This window comes from Hippopotamus amphibius, chromosome 9, assembly GCF_030028045.1.
Source record: "Hippopotamus amphibius kiboko isolate mHipAmp2 chromosome 9, mHipAmp2.hap2, whole genome shotgun sequence".
Taxonomy (NCBI): Eukaryota; Metazoa; Chordata; class Mammalia; order Artiodactyla; family Hippopotamidae; genus Hippopotamus; species Hippopotamus amphibius.
In genome coordinates this window covers 49,931,869-49,949,931 of record NC_080194.1, presented here as the reverse complement: position 1 = coordinate 49,949,931, position 18,063 = coordinate 49,931,869, and the positions used below count along the sequence as shown (strand labels likewise).

Here is an 18,063-nt window from a genome sequence, read left to right as displayed (position 1 = left end):
TGCAGCGACACATCTTCTATTCTTGTTGCTGGATGGATGTGATTTAGCACAATACTATCCCATCAGCATTTCTGTTCAAACGTAAGTCACTTTAATGCTGAGCTGGAGGCTATATAAAAAGTAATTAACCACAAAGACAATTACAATTTAAGTAGCTGTTCAAAAATCTGAGACATCATGAAGAGTTACCATTTAAAAAATAAAACACCTAAAGTTTCCTGAAACATCTTGACCTTTTATAACTAACCTACAAAACATGATTTCATATTTATGATGAAATTATGCCCCGAATTGACTTCACACTATTTTAGTTTCTTTTTTTGGAGTTTCACAGTCTTTGCAGCTGTATGAAGAAAAGGAAAGAAAAGTAAAAATGTCACGAAGCTATAGATTATGTTTGTGTGTGTGGTTTTTTTTTTTTTTTAATGTAAAAAACAAAAAGCAAAAAACTCCCAAACCATCTTGGCCAGGTTTTGCTTTTTTTACCACTAGAAGCTGCTAACATCTCCATTAAACAAAATTTCACTGTCTGGTGTTTCAAGTGTAACAGACTTGCAAAGAAGCCTGATGAGCCCACAGAGAAATGTATTATTGTGTTTATTTTTGAAGAATTAACTAACAGTTTGATTTGAAAAGACAACACATTAAGGTCTGTTTTTTTTTTTCTCAAATGGGAAAACACCTAATCATAAATGTTGTTATTAGTGTTCACTCTAGAAAAATAATATAAAGAAGGAATATATCCAAAAAATAAATAAAATCATCTCTTAGTCTTTCAAATAAACTGAGATGTACACTTGGTATGTTGAGATGACTCAGTGACAATGCTTCTTGAATTTTGTATCAAGGTCAAATATCAGACCAAGTGAACAGAAAATGAATGAATAAGAGGTTCACCTCAACATTGTTTAAAATACTGTATAATAGCTATATTATGGTATCTTCACATAGTGGAGCACTGTGTGATCATTAAAATGTTGTAAATGTTTGTTTATTGTCATGGAGTGCTACCACGCAATATTATTAAGTTAAAAATGCATGTTACAAAATAATGATTCAATATCTCATTTAAAGGATTTAGTGATAGAAAAAGCATGGAAAATATTTCACCAAAATGATGACTGTATCTAGATGACATGATTATTTGTTATTGTTTTTTGGTTGTGTGATCTTGAGAAACAAATGTAACCACTCTGTGCCTCTCAGTTTCATCAATAACAAATGGAGGTAATGATACTTCATAATAATATATGTAAAGCACTTAGAGTATTGAGCACACAATAAGTATTCAAAATATATTAGCTATCATAATCATTATCCTAACCATCTGTATTTTATAATTCTGTGAGTACATATGTGTTAATGATATAATCAGAAAAGATACTAAACTTTTTAAAAAGATGATTCACATGGGAGAGGAGGGAATTGGATTTATTCCCCTCTATAAGAATAGTAAGTCAGTTCCCATTTATCAAGAAAGTTTAATGGTCAGATCTTTTTAATGTCTAATTTTCTGACCATTCTAAACAAGACTTCACTTGGCATTTATGGATTAAGTCCAGTATTAGGTTTCTTAGTATCAACTCAGGCTAAAGTGTAAAAATTAAACATTATTAAGTCTGGCACACAATGAGTGCAAAATATGTTGCATGTGTATCAAAAGGCAATTAAAAAATTGTATTGACACTTTGCACCATAGCTCTTGGTAGGTAAAGGATTGTTTTTGTTTGGAACACAGACACTTAGGTAAGTGTTTGGGTAAATGGTGGATACTGAAGCTTGGAGCTTGGGTGTCAATTGGGTCAGTGCTTTACAGAGGAAAGGAATTTGGTGTTCTTCAGTGTGAGGGGAAAGATGGGAAAAAGGGAAAGTTGAGGGCAGGAGAAGAGAAGAGGGAAAGAAAGTGGAAGGGAGAGTAAGGGAGGTGAGAAGAAGGGAGCGAAGGGGTAGGAGAAAGAGGCTGGTTGGAAGACTGGAGGAAGGGAGTCCACACAGGACTGCACAGAAAGTCGTTCTGGGCAGTTGGCGGTGGGATGGACCCCTGTGATTCTGTAAAGTCTGTGTACTTTGGTTCGTGGAAAATGATGAAAAGGATAGAATTCATATCTATGCAGATGCTGGTTGGACAGAACTAGCATGTGTAGATGCAGGATTTGGGGGGCACAGTGGTCTCATGACCACATACATTTCCAGACATTCATAGAAATCTTGGATAAGATTTCTGGGCCATGAAACCTGGGCTCAAGGCAATTTAGATCTCAAGGGACAAGGGGGAAGCGTTCTAGGTAGCAGCATCCAGATTACATAAAAGTGTATGTGTTTGTGTGTGAGAGAGAGAGAGAGAGAGGAAGAGAGAGAGAGAGAGAGACTGCAAGAGAGAGCAAGAGTGGGAGAGAAATTCACCTATGGGAAGACAATTGGGGAATGGAGAGAGAAATCTGTTGTGTCTATGAAAAATCCAAACAGTTATAGCTGTAATCCTGTAATTGTCACATTTCTTGCAAATACGGACTCTCTTCTGGTTTCCTCCCTGCTTCCGAGTAGTAGTTGAATGCGTTGCCCAATATCCCTGACAAGTAGATTCCTCAAGTCATAGGAAACTCAGTGCTTTTGGGGGAAGTCCTTTCCATTTTGAAAAACATCTGTGGTTCGGAAGTTTTTCTTATTAAACTGAAGTTTTCATTCATTCATTCATTCATCTAACAAGTTCTTATTAAGTGTGTACTATGTGCCAGGCATTGCTCTACGTAGAGGAGCTGCCAGGACAGTGCCCAGGCAGGAGTGGCAGCAACAGCAGCAACCTGCACCCCCCCAGCAGAGGCAGAGGCCACAAGGCTGCAGTGTAGATCAGTGCCAGCTCCTGAGGAGACTTTTAGTTGCCACTGGTAGAAAGGGAAGCTACTCAGGAGCTGCCCAGGGGAAGAGATTTGCATGGGTCTAGAGTTCCAGCAACTACAATAACTGGAGGCTGCTGTTATCACGTCCCACTTTCCAGAAACTATGCACACTCCTTACATCCCATCCTATGCTGGTATGGTCAGGTTAACACAGGTTACACTACAAATCACATCTCTGCAATTCTATTCTTGAGCTATTTTATGCCATGGTGGGTCAATTTACATTACAAATCTCACTTGTTGAGATCTGAAGTTCTAAGACTATTATCATTTACTGGTATCAGTCCTAGATTTCTGCTGCTTGTAAAAGTGATGAGCAGTATCTGTGTCCAATCTATTCTTCCTTATATTCACTAAAATATTGCAAAGGAAGAACTTGAGATGAGACCCTGAGACATCATCAAAATCTGCAGGGAGAAAAAAAAAATCTGTTTGACAAACTTTGGATTGAACATCAGATACAAATCAACACCACGTATGCCATCATCCAGCCGGTTTCTGTTCATTTGCCACAAAGATATCATGAGAGACGTTGCCAAGGGCTTTGATGAAATTCAGACATCTGCAGTATTACCACGAGTCTCCAAAGCTTATCAAAACAGGAAGTGGGCGTGTCGGCCCAGATCTTTCCTTGTGATTGCAAACTGCCTCATGGTGATCACTTCTTCATTTTCTAAAACCTTACACACCACTCCTTGACTAATTCATAATAGAATTTTACTTAAGATGGTTATTACATTTATTTACTGTGCAGTAACTGTCTGCAGAAGTTCGTTTCTTCCCTTTTATGAAAATTGGAAATGTTAGCTCATTTCCAGTTCTTCCACTATTTTGTGTGATTTTCAAAAAGAATTGTTATCAATGGTTAAGTAATATGTTTTGCAAGTTCTTTAAGGTCATTTGTCGAAGACAAGAAACAAAAATTATTTACAGTTGCTACTTGCTTTTTACAGCCTCCTCTGTTATCTTGACCTCTGTTTTCTTCTTACTAATGTTTAGCCGATCCTATTCCCACCCGCCTCCATGGGATTCAGGTTTGACTGGGAGAAACAGCTACCTAGTAGCTGCTGCCAGAGGATGGGACTAAAAAGCTGAAGCGAAGTCTTGATTGTCTGATTTAGATGAGAGTAGTGAGGGACAGTGAGATGAGAGTACTGAGGGGCAGCGAGATGAGGGCAAGCTAATTAATGTCCATCAGGAAAGATGGAGTCTAATGCATAGCAAATAGAAGGTCAAAGTTGAGGTTCAAAAGCAAGCCTGGACTGGAATTCCTTGGCAGTCCAGTGGTTAGGATTCGGCACTTTCACTGCTGTGGGCCAAGGTTCAGTCCCTGGTCGGAGAATTAAGATCTTGAAAGCCATGCAGTGAGGCCAAAAAAAAAAAAAAAAGCAAGCCAGGACCAGGCAAGTAAGGTATAAGGCTATAACGCTATTGGGTCAAATTCAGTGGCGACTAACCACTTGGGCTCCTGAGCACTTGAAGTGTGGCTAGCACCAATGAGGAACTGAATTGTTAATTTCAGTTTAATTTAAACTAATTTATTTTGAAATTTAAAAATTGAACCAATGTAAAAATTGTTTCATTAAATACATCCCCATTGTTCTGAGAAGACTGCATTTCACTTTAACCATTGAATCATGTAAGATGTTACTGTAATGTTGTAGTGTGCATGGTGGGCCTGTGTCTTTTCTAGTATTACTCATAATCACATCACCAATCTAGTTGGTATCAACAAAATGATTCAGATGACTTTTCCTACACATCCATGTAACCTTGTAACACGATTATTTGGATGTTTATGAAGAAAGCACAAGTTACAGAGATAATTATGTAAACTGTAATTGGCAATCAAATGGAAATATTATTTTAATTAAAACATAATTATATTATTGTTCTAATTTAAAAATTAAGTATGGACAAAATTTTAAGTTTAAAATTAGGGCATATTAGTGATGTAGAATCAAATGGAGTTGCAGAAGCCAGTCCTACAACCAGAGCAGTAAAGGAAAAACAAAGACTGGGAGAAGATGTGTCCTGAATTTCACAAGGCATGGCAATTGCAGTTTTTTATGGCCAAGCAAAATGAGAAAGCTGTTTGCTTGTTGTATAAGTTTTCTTTAAGATAATAAAGCAGACAATATTAGAGATGTTATCAGAAAATACATGGTGTGTTTGTTAAGTTTTGTCTCAATAGTCAAAAAGATTTGAAAAGAATAGACTAAACTAGTTGCAGGAAATTGGAAATGAATATCCAACAAAAATTTTTTTAAAGATTTTTTTGATGAGGACCATTTTTAAAGTCTTTATTGAATTTGTTACAATATTGCTTCTGTTTTATGTTTTGGGTTTGTGTGTGTGTGTGTGTGTGTGTGTGGTGCACGGGCGTAGTTGCTCCATGGCATGAGGGATCTTCCTGGAACAGGGATCAAACTTAGTCCCCTGCACTGGCAGGCAGATTCTTAACCACTGCACCACCTAGGAAGCCCTATGATTTGGCTTTTTTGGCAGCAAGGCATGTGGGATCTTAGCTCCCCTACCGGGGATTGCACCCACACCCCCAGCATTGGAAAGTGAATCTTTAACCACTGGACCACCAGGGAAGTCCCCATCCAACAAAATTTTTAAAAATTATGTCTAACAGGGTGTGAGCTTGTAATTTTAGCTAGGTATTAAATGGCTTAGATTTTTGTACAAAAAAAGAAAATCATTTTTAGATGGCACCATGGTAAAAGAAATTATTTCAGTTATGGAAATGCCATATAATTATTAAGAAAAGAGTAAAAATCATATTTTACAAAAAATAAAATATCTTCAATGAAGTCACCAAACTTGGAATACAACCCTTTTTAAGAATACCAAAGACAGCACACCGCCCTCGGGCTGACCGTGGTAGACGTTTTGAGGGCAGCCGACCCGCAGCCTGTGCGCCGCACACTGCCTCCTGTGGACGCTTGAGCCAGCTGTCTTTCTCCTTTTGTCTCAGAACCGTGTTCACCAATGAGAATGCCAATTCACCAGCCGCCCGCCTTAACAGATTCAAGAACAAGGGGAAAGACAGTACAGAAATGAAGCGGCGCCGAATAGAAGTTAATGTGGAGCTGAGGAAAGCTAAGAAGGATGACCAGATGCTGAAAAGGAGAAATGTCAACTCTTTTCCTGATGACGCTACTTCTCCACTGCAGGAAAACCGCAACAACCAGGGCACTGTAAATTGGTCTGTTGATGACATTGTCAAAGGCATAAATAGCAGCAATTTGGAAAGCCAGCTCCAAGCTACTCAAGCTGCTAGGAAACTGCTTTCTAGGGAAAAACAGCCCCCGATAGACAACATACTCCGGGCTGGTTTGATCCCAAAATTTGTGTCCTTCTTGGGCAGAACTGATTGTAGTCCCATTCAGTTTGAATCTGCTTGGGCCCTCACTAACATTGCTTCCGGGAAATCAGAACAGACCAAGGTTGTGGTGGATGGAGGTGCTATCCCAGCATTCACTTCTCTGTTGGCATCTCCCCACGCTCACATCAGTGAACAAGCTGTATGGGCTCTAGGAAACATTGCAGGTGATGGTTCAGTTTTCCGAGGCTTGGTTATCAAGTATGGTGCAGTTGACCCGCTGTTGGCACTTTTGGCGGTTCCTGATATGTCATCTTTAGCATGTGGTTACTTACGTAACCTTACCTGGACACTTTCAAATCTCTGCGCAACAAGAATCCTGCAACCCCCCCCCCCAGATGCTGTTGAGCAAATTCTTCCTACTTTAGTTTGTCTCCTGCATCACGATGATCCATAAGTATTAGCTGATACCTGTTGGGCTATTTCCTACCTTACTGATGGTCCAAATGAACGGATTGAAATGGTTGTGAAAACTGGGGTTGTACCCCAACTTGTGAAGATTTTAGGAGCTACTGAATTGCCAATTGTGACTCCCGCGCTAAGAGCCATGGGGAATATTGTCACTGGGACAGATGAACAGACTCAGGTTGTAATAAATGCAGGAGCACTTGCCGTCTTTCCCAGCCTGCTAACGAACTCCAAAACTAATATTCAGAAGGAAGCTACATGGACAATGTCAAACATCACGGCTGGCCGCCAGGACCAGATACAGCAAGTTGTGGATCATGGATTAGTCCCATTCCTTGTTGGCATTCTGTCTAAGGCAGACTTTAAGACACAAAAGGAAGCTGTGTGGGCTGTGACCAACTATACAAGTGGCGGAACAGTTGAGCAGATTGTATACCTTGTTTATTGTGGCATAATAGAACCGTTGATGAACCTCCTAACTGCGAAAGATACCAAAATTATTCTGGTTATTTTGGATGCCATTTCAAATATCTTTCAGGCTGCTGAGAAACTAGGTGAAACTGAGAAACTTAGTATAATGATTGAAGAATGTAGAGGTTTGGACAAATTGAAGCTCTACAAAACCATGAAAACTAGTCTGTGTACAAAGCTTCATTAAACTTGATTGAGATGTATTTCTCTGTGGAGGAAGAGGAAGATCAAAATGTTGTGCCAGAAACTACCTTTGAAGGCTATACATTCCAAGTTCAGGATGGCACTGCTGGGACCTTCAACTTTTAGATTGTACATCTGAGGCATAAAGTTATTTGTTGTGGACTATGTTTGGTATAAGTTTGTCTTACTGTTTCTCTACTAAGAACTCTTTTTAAATGTGGTTTGTTATTGTAGCACTTTTTACAACTGAAACTATACTTGAACAGTTCCAAACTGTACATACTGTATGAAGCTTCTCCTCTCAGTGGGTTTCTTATTTCTGTGTGGAATTTCATATCTTGCAGTGTCCTGTAAATAAAAAGTAAATTCCACCCTTTACTTCAAAACAAAAAAAAAAAAAAAAAAAAGAATATCAAAGACCAATTGATTCAGAATTGGAAAGACTGCAAGTATTTTTCTTTAACACGTTTCAAGTGTTCAGGATGAGTCATGCCTAATTAATACTTTAGTCTTAGAAGACTTCCAATCTTATGAAGAATTGTTGTCAACTCATAGACTAAAAAGTAAAACTTGTGGCATAGATATATTTGAACTTTTTATGACTGTCAAAGAAGAATTTCAGCTAAATATGAAAAAAAAATTAGTTTATATCATGATGGAGGTGCTTCAGCTGTTACATCAAAAATCTGGATTTATAGGAATTTAAAAATAAGAGACTGATGTTTCCCTTATTGCTTTCTTCCACAAAATGGTACATATTGAAAATATTAGTGCTCAGTTTTCTGAATCAGACTCATGGAAAGTGTTATGGATATAAATTATTAAAATTGTTCAGTATATACATGCCAGTGCTATGAATCAGCCCCAGTTTACGGCACTGTTGAAAGAAGTAGAAGACACTGAATTTAATGATCTTGTGTTACTTACCAATGCTCATTGTTTGAGTTGTAAAAGAATTTTACCAAGATTTACTATGTTGTTAACCCCAATTCAAGATTTTCTTGAAACAAAAGAATATTTGCTAAATTTTCAATAATGGAAGACAAAACTTGACCGTTACGATTTATGTTTTCTCAGTCATATCACGCTGTATGTGAACAGGCAAAACTTGAAACTGCAAGGAACAGAACAGCTTATTTGTAACCTACATCTATAGATATGAGAATTAATGTTGATATTGAAATTTTTCATAACACTAGTCAATAATGATTTTACACATTTTTCTAATATGAATTAATATGCAGAATATTTTAATTATAACCAAGAGTGTTATGTAAATTGGCTGAAAAAAACTCAAAAAATTTGAAGAACTTTTTGTTGCTAATGATAAATGTAGGGTTTCTTTGCTTCCTCCTCCTCAACTCTGTTGAGATATAGTTGACATATAACATTGTGTAAGTTTAACGTGTACAATGTGAAGATTATGCAATGACTAACGCAATAAAATTAGTTAACACATCTATCACTGGACACAATTACTTTTTTTTTTGAGGGGGTGGTGTTGAGAATATTTAAGACCTGGTCTCTGGGCTTCCTAGGTGGTGCAGTGGTTGGGAATCTGGCTGCCAATGCAGAGGACATGAGTTCAATCCCTACTCCAGGAAGATCCTACATGCCGCAGAGCAACTAAGCCCGGGTGCCAAAAAAAATAAATAAATAAAAGATCTGGTCTCTTAGCAACTTTCAAGTATACAATACAGTATTGTTAATTATAGTCACCACACTGTATATCAGATGCTCAGAACTTGTTCATTTTATAACTGGGAGTTTCTACACTTTGACCAACAGAGTTGCTTTCAATTTATGCAATACACCTTTGAATTTGAAGTTACTACTGAGATGTCTTAGTGAACTTTGACATAGTTTTGAAATTGATACGCTTTTAAGGATGCCAAACAGAGTTTGCTTTATTGCATGATGTTTGCATAAGAAAAATTACTGAAAATTGTAAGACATCATCAATCATCAATTAGCTAATTATTAACTATACACTTAGATGAGGTGGACATATCTAAAATTTAAAAACTAGTTTCAAAAAAGTAGACAAAAATTTAACATGAGCTTTTCAATTATGGCTTATATTTGTAGTTTTATGTTGTTAAAAAGTACTTCAAATGTACTGCTGGAAAGTTGCTCTTTATACTGTAAATATTGCTGGGGGTAATATCAGATTATAAACTGTAAAAACTAATTATTTTATGGAATGATAAAGCTAACATTGTGATAATCAGTTTTCAATTCTCATTCAAATTAAGTTAATATAATGTTAATAATAGAAATAGTCTGTTTCATAACCAATAAGAGTCTACTGAATTCAAGTTACACATGTTGCATGATCTGATCTCTGAGTAGGTCTGAATGGTGAGACGTGGAACCGATTCAGGTTGCTGTCAACGACCTGTGCCTGCAGTGGACGCCTTCTTAGTAACCTTGTCTTTTGAGCACACTGCACATGAAAACTTAAGGGTCAGCATTCATCTCTTTCCTGTTGTCTGACCATATAAACCAAACATCTCTCGTAATCTCTCTTCACTGATGGCTTCAGGTCTGTTGATTGTATTCCTAAGAATCAGTAAAGACACATTAGAAATGGTTTCAACTGTCATTAGTGAATAACGTTCTTCTTTTGATGCTAGCAGCCTCTCATGATCTGCACACTCCATCAGAAGCGTAATGCCATTGATAGCAGGGAGGTAGTGTTTCCACACTCTTTGAGCTTGAACACGTTCACCTAGATCAAAAGTTGCAAAAATTATGCCAGCAATGGTTAGTTCCTTTTTTTTGGGGGGGGGGGGTAACATTGGGACATGTGTCCAAGTCTGTCATCTTTCAGCATGTATAGCAATGTTGTTTTTCCCATGTTATCCAATCCAAGAAATACCAATTTGCCAGTTCTCTTATATAATCCTAAAAACTGTAGCATTCTGCTGAAACCACTGTATAGCCAATCAAATATGAAGGACCTATCCATACCTTAGAGTCTGCAACTGAAGAGAACACTATTTCTTGCCTGGCATTGGCTCTACACCCTCTGAAACTGAACTGCTAAGTGTGATGGCTGTTTGATGTGCTTTTGGTTCAAAGTCAAATCAAATCTTCCTGGAAAAGATGAACAGGTTTTGTTAATGTGAATGCAAATGTTAAAAGGAAAGAATTTTTCATATTTAATTTAGTTATTTGAAAATTTTTAGGTAGGTTTGGAACAACTTGGGTATGTGACTCTACTTACTCAACTTTGAATTTTTAAAAATCTTAAAATTAAAAAAAATTTAAATCAGTTTTTGATGTAAATTTAGCATCTGAATTGAGATGTGGTCTATGTGTAAAATACACGTGGACATTGAAAACATAGTATAAAAACAGTAAAATATTTTTATATTGATTACACGTTGAAATAATATTCTGGATATGTTGAGTTAAATAAGATATATGATAATTTCACTTTTCACTTTTTAAAAAATATGGCTTCTAGGAAATTTTAAATTACACATATGGTTCACATTATATTTCCATTGGACAGCATAAGTCTAAGGCTTTTGTCATGAACAGTGTAGGAGTGTCATGAACAGTGTAGGAGTGCCATGAACTCACCTTTTCTCTCTTTTTTTAAAATTCTTTATTAAAAAATTATTTATTTATTTTGGCTGTGCCAGATCTTAGTTACGGCATGTGGGATCTTCATCATGGCATGCAGACTTCTTAATTGCGGCACGTGGGATCTAATTCTCCGACCAGGGATTGAACCCAGGCCCCCTGCATCGGGGGTGCCGAGTGTTACCCACTGGACCACCAGGGAAGTCCCAGAACTCACCTATTCATACCTACATGGGGATATGCAGCTACTTCAAAGGACCAGAGGCAGAGTAGACAATTCCACACCTTTCTAATTCTGTTGGATTGTCAGCTCAAAAGTGGGGTGCAGTATTGTGCTGGCACATGTTTAACAATTGGTTCTGTGGGGTAAAAAAAATCCCTGTTTTGTACCATTATCTAGTTTCCATGGTATAAATACTCTTACCATGACCCATTGCAAGCTACCAACTGGACATCATTGGAAGTCTGGAAGAAATACTGATAATTGGCTTTTGCCATCAGGGAACAGCCAGCTTCAGCACACTACTAGTTTGAACTATCTTTTATTCTTCATTGTTTCTGCAGTATCTTGCATAGAGTTCAACAAAGGGTGAGCCCATTTTATGTATTTGTTGAATGAACAAATGTTTCTGCTAGCTACAAATCTCCCCGTTGTTTCTGTTTTCCCCTGATTCTTTAAAACCTTTCTGAAATGTACATTCCTAAAGTTGAGGGTAGATGTATGACTACAACAAGCGTTCTCTTTCTTTCTTGGCCCTCGTAATGAATGTTTTGTGCTGTCCACATCTCCCTTAGCTCTGAGTCATTCCTTATCCCGGCTATTTGGGAGTATTATCTGCTGATGTTGCTCAGCTGAAACTCTCCGAAGGAATTCTGCAGATTTGAAGGAACCTGCCTCCCCCGTGGTTTCCCAGGCAGCTCTCTGCATCTAATTACTGGTTAATGTGGGAGTCCAGGTCTCAGCCCTTCAGTTAGAGACATTTTTGAAGAACCATGCCAGTTTCAGAGTTTCCTCTGAAGCCTGCTGAGACCTCTTTTGCGACTGTATTATGATTCAATTCATGGGCATGGTTTCTGAAAGCACTGCCCCATACCCCACCTGCATACAATCTTCATCCCAGGGTCTGTTTGCCAGAGAATGCAATCCAGAAAAGTCATAACAAAAAACATCACACAACTTTGCTCCTTTCACCCAAGGTCCATGTTATTTTTAACTTCATCAACCAGCTCTTCCATGTTGGTTACAATGAGGGCCAGATCTTACCACTTCCTCTATCTTATAGAAGTGAAATTTATAAGCAAGGTAAGTCAAGAAGTTCTATTTAGAAGATTCCTAAGAATTTTCGTTGTGGGTGCATTTAAAAGCATGAGTTTGCTGTCTGATTAGTTAGAATCTTCATAAGTAATATGTCGTAATAGTTTTGGTTTACTACTTGGAATGTTGTCAGTTTTACTGTCATTGTAGGCAATACCGACTTATTGCGATGATTGACCTCAATCCCATTCAGCATTTTTGCACCCATCGGAACAACAGGAATAATTGCCCGAAGTTGAAGCACTTCTGATCATATCAGAGGAGGGCTATTTTCAAAACTCCTTTATTGATAAAACCTGGCATCTCAAGTATTCTCAGTTTCTGAGTCAATATATAGTACTTTAATGCTTTTCATTTTATGAGAAAATGTTTCTCAGTCTACCCAGAAAAGCAAATTTATTTACTTTTTCCTTTCCAAATTCATGTTTTTTTTTCAAATATAAGAATAGAATAACATAAAGTCAGGTAGTTCTATTCAATTATTGCGTAAAATTCTATAGACCATTTTGGAGTAGTCCATTGCATGAGTCATAATTTTTTTTTCTTTAACAATGCCTTTGCTACAGGTAAGATTAAATTGTATTTTCCTAATTTGATCTGCAGACTAAAACAAAAGGAAGTTATATGAAATGAAACAAGAATTTGCTTTATTTTCTAATTTCTGATCTTTATTAATCATCAATCAATATTACCTTCTAAACACTTAAAAATCATTTTGTCAGCATGTTTGCCAAACATCCAGAGGAGTAGTCTCTTATTTATTATAAGGTTTTTTCCTGTAGTGCCTAATATAAAAATACAACCTAGTACAATATGTCAAAATATTCTTCGTAAACTGACTTTATCATCACAGTAGCTCCAAATCTAACATTTACTCTCATGACATGATGTACTTCTAGAGAAATCAAAGTTTCTATTGGTAGTTGTAAATGACTTTTCAAATATGTCTAAGGGATAATCTGTTATTAAATAGTCACTGGTGATTCCTATTTGGTTATGGCCACCTTAAATTACTGAATCTGAGGCTAGGTTTCAACATTTCTGGAAAAGTCTCAGCCAGTACCTTTCTATTGAATTTTCCTGCCTCTTTCTGGATCTTGAATTTGACCTGTGTAGGACCTGTCCTCCATATCTAACAGCATTTTCATTTTTCCACTTCTTCATTTCTCTGTGCTACAATCTAGTAGTTTCTACAGGCTGCTGATCTGGTTCACTGATTATTTCTTCATTAACACTTTGAGTATTTAATTAGGGTTTTAATTTCAATGATTATTTTTCAGCTTCTAGAAATTCTATTTTGTTCATTTATAAATCTTCCTGTTCATTTTTTTTTTATAATCTCTTGCTCTTTATCCATGTTTTCAATTCCCTCTTTTATTTCTTTAAACATCTTAGATGTACTTCTTTTGTATTTGGTAATTCTAATATGTCTTGTGACTTTTATGTGTAAGCACATATTTGTTGGGTCTTTGGCAATGGTTTTTTGAGACCTAGTATGAGGATGCGTTGCTCCAGAGAGAATTTGTTTGCTTCTGCTATGCAATTTATTATTTTTTAAATGAATATATAATGTTTCATGGTCTAGACATATAATTGATTCATCACTTCTCTATTGGCAGAGATCATGCGGTAGAGCATACAAGTACTGTGTATTTCTTCTTCTTAGTGTGGATTACATTTTTAAAATTATTTATTTATTTATTTATTGGCTGCTTTGGGTCTTCGTTTGCTGTGCGCAGGCTTTCTCTAGTTGCAGAGCACGTGGGCTCAATAGTTGTGGCTCACGGGCTCTAGAGCACAGGCTCCGTAGTTGTGGCACATGGGCTTAGTTGCTCCACAGGCATGTGGGATCTTCCCGAACCAGGGATCGAACCCATGTCCCCTGCATTGGCAGGTGGATTCATAATCACTGTGCCACCAGGGAAGTCCTGGATTACATTTTAAGGCCCCCCCCCCCCCCAGTTGAAGTGGTAGAGTACTGTGAAACACTGGTACAACCTAACACATTCCTGTGACTGATGATGTAAGACACTAACTTGGCCTGAGAAGCATCATTCCCGAAACAACTGCACTAATTATCCATTCTGAAAATGTAAAGAACTGTCATATTTTTAATATCAGATGGCATCAACCTCTCATAATAAGAACTAAACTTGTTCTTAGAGGGCCAGGACAGGGAGGGTGGGGGGGAGTCGCAGGAGGGAGGGAATATGGGGATGTGTGTATAAATACAGCTGACTGACTTTGCTGTACCTCAAAAACTGGTACAAGAGTGTAAAGCAATTATAGTTCAATAAAGAGCTTAAAAAAAAAAGAAAAAAAAACTAAACTTCCTGACTCTATGTGTCAGAAACTCTTTGAAGTACCTCCTGTGTCAAATCACTTAATCTTCACAATACTCTTAAAAAGTGTGTACTATTATCCCAATTTTACAGCTGAGTTGTAATGGGTAACTTGCTCTAGACACTACAGTGTTAGACTTTCTGGAAGCAGAAGCTCGCACAGAGATTCAGGAACACTTAATCCCCTGAGAGTGTACCTACCACTCCTCAAGAAAGCCTGTAGCACACGTGGGTGGGGGGATGAGCAGAGCCTTAGCCTGACCCATAGGGGAAGGCTGGGAAGGGTGGGGGCCAGCAACGGTGGCAGCCGCTGTCGTCGTCTCAGAGTCATGTCAACCAAGGGTAATGCTCTGCAATAGGCCAGAGGTGCAAGTTGTTAGCAGCTCTGACCCCTCTGGGGTTTAGGTGCACAGGTGTGTAAGGGGGATCTGGGTTGAGTATGAATGGTGTCTGCTGAAGTCACATAGCTGGAAGGGGAAAGTGGGCTTCAAAGCCAGATCATCTGGCTCCAGATCGGCACTGTCACCACTACAGGGCCTCCTGCAAACTCTGCTTCTGCTGCCTTCAAACACCTCAACACTGTCCGCCAAGAAGCCCTAGACTTGCCAAGCCAAGCACTGCCTCCAATTTTCTAGACAGATAAGAGCTTTTTCATCGGAGAAAATTTTATGCCCATTTAATTCAGAGGTTGCACGACCAATTCAGCAAGATCTGTCTTGTTTCCAATGCTCCCAATTCAGAAAGGCCTATTCAATGCACATTTTGCACTTGCCCAGGGCCAGGACTAGGGTCTACAAACTCAAGAGGAGTTAAAATTTAAATGACGTTAAATTTAAATCCTTAATTTTGTGTCCTACGTGCCTCTCTTGGCTTGCCCTGATCTTGAGTGGCATCAGCCTGCAGCGGCTTGAAGCAGGATTTCGGTTCTCGGCCAGGTTGAGGTTTGGCTGCAGCAGTGAGAGCTCTGAATCCTAGCCACTAGACCACCAGGGACCAGTGGCCAGTGACAAGGCCCTGGCCTGTCAGCTGTGTAGAAATGAATTTCCGCGTAGAGATGGAAAGTAGTGAAACAAGTAAAGTGTTTATTAGGAAAAAACATATGTGTAAATAGACACATGCGAGGGCCGGAGAGTTGCGCCCTCGTGGTACTTGAATCATTTTTATGGGGCATTTCTTCTGGGTTTCCTTTGGCCAATCATCTTGCTTTGCCTGGTTCTGAGTCCGTATTTGGTATATCTCAGGGTCCATCCATGCGTGTGCACGCATCTCTTAGCCAAGATGGATTCTGGTGAAGAGGCCTATGGGTAGGTTGGCATCACTTACTGTGAGGTGACACCGCATCCCTTTTGACCTCCGAGGAGCCTTTCTGTGCATGTGTAGTCGGGAAGGTCTCCATGACTTTGAGAATGAGGAAAATGTGATCTTTTATCTCTTATCTGGGTAGGGCCCAGCCTCCTGCTATTGATATTTTGGAGTTTCTGTCCACAGGGAACGAACTCCAGCTGTTTACCCTGGGGGTCCATCTATCTCCTTCCTCAGCCCCAGCGCCATTGAAAGAGGGGCAGTGATCCTACACCCTCTCTTCAGACAACAAAGAGTCTATTTGGCCCTAAGAATCCTGGTATTTCCGTATGTTCCTCTTCCTATACTTTATCAGTGGGGAAAATGGTAGAATGAGGGAGGTAGGCATCTGGAATTGATCACTTCAGCTTTTAAAGCTCCTGGGACTTAGGAATGTACTCAAAGCTACATAGGCATGGAGTCAGCCATGGAAAGCTGGAAAGCTTCAAGAATGGGGAAACAAGGCAAAGCTAGAGTCCTCCTGTAGACATACAGCTCTCTGGATGTTATCTCTCTCCTGCAACCTCTTCCAGTCTTCTTAGCCTGGTTCCTTTGGGCTAAACAAGCTCCCCTAAGTCTGAGAGTGCTATTTCCTAGCTAACACAGGGGACTGTCAGCCCCCACGTTTTCACCCTCAGAGGGATCGTGCATTCAGCTGGTTTGGCTCCTGTAGTGATTGGTCAGGTCCTAGGGCAGACACCTTGTGGTTTTCAGCCTTGGATCATGCATTGGCCTGCACTGTCTCAGCATGCACCAAACCCCGAATGCTGTGGGAGCTGCTAAGTGCTTTTACCTGTGACCTACTTCAGAGCTTGGCTGATGTGATTCTGGGGCCACTACCACAGCTGCTATAGCTCTAAAATTCTGCTAGTAATATTTACTTCATGGGATCAAATGTAATAAGTATATTTTATCGTGTGTTTCTCTTCATTCAACTACACAGTAATAGTAATTAAAATAAATTGTTGACTTTTAATTAGTTCTTATCTTCTCTACAAAATTTAAATATTTTGTTCTATCTATATCCTGTGTTTTCTTGGTATCTCAATTATCTTATTTCCGTCTTTTCCCCCCTTATTGCTCTTCTTTTCCAGGCTCAAGTCAAAAATCCTAAATAAAATAGTAGGAAATGAAATCCAGGAATATATAATAAGGATATTATATCATGATCAAGTGGAGTTTATCTCAGAAGTGCAAGGCTGATGTAATAAATTACAGTATAAATTAATGTAATTCTCCATATTAATAAAGGACAAAAATATATGGTCATATCTATAGATACAGATTCATTTATGATTTAAAAAAACTCTTGGTAAACTAAAAATAGACAGAAACGTCCTCAATCTGATAAAGAATATCTATGATAAATTTATGGTTAACATAAATTTTTCCCTAAGATCAGGAATAAGGCGAGAGGTTGACTCTAGTCAAGCCTATTCACCATTGTACTAGAGGCCCCAACTTGTACAATAAAGCAAGAAAAAATAAATAGATAAAAGTAATGAAAGTAGTAAAGGAAGAAATATGATTGTTTCTACAGATGACATTATAGTTTACTAAAGAAAATATAGAAGAATCTAAGAAATGACTACAGAAAGTGAATTTAGCAAGATATAGATCCTTACACTAAAATCAATTTTATTTCTACATACTGACAACAAATAACTGAATGTGGAATTAAAAAATACTATTAACAATTAAAAATGCAAATTTCAATGAAATTGGGCCATTTGTAGAGTCATGGAGGCACCTAGAGACTATCATACAGAGTGAAGTGAGTCAGAAAGAGAAAAACAAATATTGTATATTGATACATATGTGCAAAATATAGAAAAATGGTACAAATCAACTGGTTTGCAGGGCAGAAATAGACCCAGATGTAGAGAACAAACATATGGACACCAATTGGGGAAAGCAGGGGGTGTTGGGGTGGAATGAACTGGGAGACTGGGATTGCCATACGTACATTACTAATAAGAAAAAAATATATCAAATTGTATGCTTTAAATATATGCAGTTTATTGTATGTCAATTGTATCTCAATAAAAGTTCTTAAAAAAACTAAATTTAAAAAATAGTATTTAAAATAACATCAAAAATATGAAATACTTAGGCATAAAG

The 18,063-nt window shown here is 38.1% G+C and overlaps 2 pseudogenes; one reads left to right on the top strand and one right to left on the bottom strand.

Annotated features, from left to right (window-relative positions):
- Positions 1-3,374: 3,374 nt before the first annotated feature.
- On the top strand, positions 3,375-7,476 carry LOC130860876 (importin subunit alpha-1-like; annotated as a pseudogene).
- A 2,295-nt stretch (positions 7,477-9,771) lies between these two features.
- Positions 9,772-10,321, bottom strand: LOC130860875 (GTP-binding protein SAR1b-like; annotated as a pseudogene).
- Positions 10,322-18,063: the final 7,742 nt, after the last annotated feature.